This window comes from Nicotiana tabacum, chromosome 10 (genome assembly GCF_000715075.1).
Source record: "Nicotiana tabacum cultivar K326 chromosome 10, ASM71507v2, whole genome shotgun sequence".
Lineage (NCBI taxonomy): Eukaryota > Viridiplantae > Streptophyta > Magnoliopsida > Solanales > Solanaceae > Nicotiana > Nicotiana tabacum.
Genome location: NC_134089.1, coordinates 153,701,065 through 153,705,248, shown reverse-complemented (window position 1 = coordinate 153,705,248; position 4,184 = coordinate 153,701,065). Strand labels below are relative to the sequence as shown.

Genomic DNA, 4,184 nt, shown 5'->3' with positions numbered 1-4,184 from the left:
TGCCAGAGTTCAGAGAGATCTCAAGGATCTCTAAGCAGTACACATACTAGAGGGGCAGAACTTAATAACGTAAGAGTAAGTGAGAGTGCTTGACATAGTTTAAAAGACTTAGTGAAAACAGTTTAGGAGTGAAAAAAGGTTTTTCTACAATAGACCAGTTTTGAGAAAATAAAAGTAACGAAAACCAATTTTTTTAAAAGAATACTGACAACATTTGAAAACAGTTCAGAAGAGAGCAAATTAAGTAGACAGCCAGTCAGAAGGTTCAGATTCACAAGTACTATAGCAGGCAGGCTTGCACATAAGGGTGAAAGGGGATTGGGAACATATAGGAATCTCATTGAGGGTACATGAATAGGGGCAGGGAGGCATGTAGACAACATAGAACACTTAGGATCTTCATAGTCTTACTAAATTAACCAGGATAGCAGGCAACTAAAATATGGAGCAAAGATGTGGAAGACAGAATCAGACACACAAGTAGGGTCATAGCACGATCACATGGCTAAAGAATTAATCACAAATCAACACACAGGCTGGTCGAGCATCAGATAAACATGTTGTTACACCCCGTAAATTTAACAATCTTAATACTGTTAGATATTATGTTAGGGTGGTATTCTCTTTTAAGTAAAGTATTTAGTAAAAGCTTTATAAGTATAATTTTGGATAATATAAGTCAGAAGTGTGTAACAGATATAATAAAAAGGAGAGATCTTTAAAATTTGGTATTTCAGTTTATTATGATTTGACAATAGTAATTCTAAAATTGAACATTTTAAGACGTTTTCTTACTTCACTACTCTAGTCTCTTGATGCCAATAGTACTATAGTAGTATGTTTTCATCTGCTCGAAATAATATGTCTGATTTTTTCATAAAACCAAAGGAAACAAAAAAGTTGTAGTCTGCATTATTTAGCCGATTGAAGAGAACTGCATTATTTCCTCCAAGGCCTTATTGTTTGGCATAATTTGGGCTACCTATTTTTTTTAATGCTACCCAGGAAATTAACGTTAAAAAAAAAAATTATTTTAAGTTGTGTTAAGTGTAATTTTCGGGCTGCCTAGGAAAATAACATATAAGAAGATAAATTATATAGTTCAAAAAAGAAAAGAGAAGGTTATCTTTTTTTCCATTTTAAGAATTAACCGTACTAAAAATTTTACTCTTTATATGAGATTAGGAAAATTATAAGTAGAGAAAATATATGTATTTATTTTTTTATATGGATATTTTAATAAAATAATAGTGTATGTACTTATTTTGTATGGTACCACATGACCATAATAGTAAGTTATATAAAGTGTATTAAAAATAAGTAAAATTTTAAGTAATTTGAGAGAATTTTTAATTACGTGAGTAATTGATTAATTATCGGGTAACGGGTTATTACCCAATTAATTAATAAGTTAGGGGATAAAATTAAAGACCCACCCCACGTGGCAGCCCCCTTTTAATTTAGGATGACTCACTAGTAATTTCTTACATGTGTCGGATTTTGGGTGACGTTCCTGAGTGAAATTTTTACACATGGATTTGTGTTTTAACAGTTTCCAAAAAATCAATTTAGGGTAACTATGGGCGGTGCATCTTCATGTGCCTGGCTATAGAGTGACAAACAGTGGCAATTATTTCAAATTTCTCTTATGGCTATGATTGTTTAAGTTTGGTTAGCTTTAGATAAAGCAATGTTGAAGAGGCAAGTTATGTGAAAAATGGATAAAGAGCATTTGTTTTTACTTTGTTGAGAAGGTGAAGTTGTAGAAATTTGTACTGGTAAGAATATGGGAAGAATGTTGCATCTGCTTTGGAATGTGGAGCTGCTACTTATTTGTATATTGATGGAGAGTTCTTCTGCTACACTTTCTCCTACTGGTATAAACTATGAAGTGGATGCTCGAAAATAGGCTGTTCACAGGTTTGAAATTGAAGTTCTTCACATTCATTAAGAACAAGTGATTTTAAAATATGGTGGTGGCGGAAGTGTTGGTTATCTTGAAATTTCATGTCTCTCAGTTTTGCTTATTCTCTATGTTTTGAACGTGTGGTTTCTTTTGGGGGATAAAGACTTGGTTTATATGGCTTTCTTGAAAATGAAATATGTGAATTTAGTACATCCACCAGATTTCTCCTTATAAGGTATTAATTAAGGTTAACTTTTGCATGGTTGATTTGTTGTTCCATTGAAAAGATCGTTCCTTTGTATGTAGTGAAGATCTTTTCTTTTATTTTTATACAATTGCTGAAACGCTAGCATTAGGAGTTCCACTATAGTCAAATTCTAGTGAAGATGTTTACAAAGGGATGCCAAGAAAGGATTCAATTTGATCGGATGCAAAGTGAGTACTTATGAAATAAGAGCTTCCTGTTTAAATGACTTTGGTGGTTTGAGAACTATCAAGGCTATTTGCGGGAGGAGGCGATCAATATTAAATATGGAATGAAGGGTTTTCGACTCAATAATTATCCTTGAGGGTTTGCAGTTAGAAGGTTAATGAACAAATGGGATTTACTTATAAAATGAAACAAAATTTTGTGAGGACAGTAGGAAAATCATATATGTTAAGGATATCTCTTCTTTCTTTTTGGCATGATCTATACGACACAAACGAAACATGCAAACGCACAGATTTTATAAATTACTCTATTCATAGAAGTATTAGAGATATCTATGTTCTTGAATTTTCATGTGTCATAATATTTTATCATCTGTTCATGGGTCTCAGAAAAATACGAAAGTTGAAAAGAGTTTACTTTATGATAATACTCAAAGGCAAAATGATTTTATGACATCTCGAAAGATTTTATTAATGTACTTTTCATGCATTGCATTCATGTACATTGACCTATGACCAGATGGTATTATATACGTGTATATATGTATGTATGTATGTATGTATGTATGTATGTATGTATGTATGTATGTATGTATGTATGTATGTATATATATATATGTGTGTGTGTGTGTGTGTGTGTGTGTGTATGGGATATGGGAAAGGTTACGGTGTTATATACGCACCACCACCAACTGGTATACGTTGATGATTTGCCCACAGTGGCTGAAATGATATGATGGGATGCCCTCAGAGGCGTGATGATGTTATGGCATTACATACGTGTATATATCTATATATATATGTATGTATGTATATGGAATATGGAAAGGTTATGGCATTATATACGCACCACCACCTGATCAGCTGGTATACGATGATGATGTTGCCCAAAGTGGCTGAAATAATATGATGAGATGCCTTCAGAGGCTTGATGATCTTATGTACATACAGACCTATGCATCACATGACATTCATATGCATTACATTATAAATATTTCATGATTTACAAAGTTATCCAGACTTTCAGGTTGAATCCTTTACTCTGTGTTTCTTTTATGTCCTTGATTAAATGTTGACTTACTGTTATGTTTCAGTTCTGCCTTACATACTCAGTACATTATTCGTACTGACGTCCTTTTGTTGGGGACGCTGGGTTTCATGCCCGCAGGTATAGACAATCAGTTTGATGATCCCTCATAGTAGACGAGATTGGCATTCAGCAAAGGATCGGTAAGACTGCACCTCATTCGGAGTGCAGCCGAGTCTATGAGTTATCATGTCAGAGTTTTACTACATACTTATGGGTCAGCCGGTACCATATTCCATTTGATGTCAAATACTCTTAGAAGCTTTGTAGACACATAGAGGTTCATTTTGTACAGTATGTCAGAGGCCTTGACGGCCCATATGTATTAATGTTTTATGAACGATGGTTCATTAATATAACATTTGCCAACTTACAATTGTACATTGCGAGTTGTGGCCATGTTGGCCCATGATAGTTAGAAAAAAATGAGTTATAGGGTGGTTCGCTCGGGCCAGTACGGCACTGGTGCCAGCCACACCTTCCCAGGTTTGGGGCGTGAAACATGTAAAGTGCAGACATACTGGTTGTACATTGAATATGGTAGAATTTAGGCATGCTTAAACAAAGAAGTCAAATTCATAATGAACTAATGCAGGAATGAAACATATAGAATTTGGGTTCCAATTTTAATTAGAGATATACCAGTTGAGGAAAAAGAGTGTAGAATATAGAGCAGGTATAGTCCAATATCTAGCTTTGACTTTCATCCGACTAGACCCATAATAGCACAAGTAACACAAGTAGCCAAGAAGGAGAAGA

At 34.1% G+C, this 4,184-nt stretch overlaps 1 long non-coding RNA gene across 1 annotated transcript; it reads left to right on the top strand.

The window, feature by feature from the left end:
* Positions 1-1,538: 1,538 nt before the first annotated feature.
* LOC142164795 (uncharacterized) lies at positions 1,539-3,804 on the top strand. Its single transcript, XR_012695827.1, has 2 exons — positions 1,539-1,920; positions 3,507-3,804. It is a non-coding gene; the product is annotated as an uncharacterized LOC142164795 (long non-coding RNA).
* Positions 3,805-4,184: the final 380 nt, after the last annotated feature.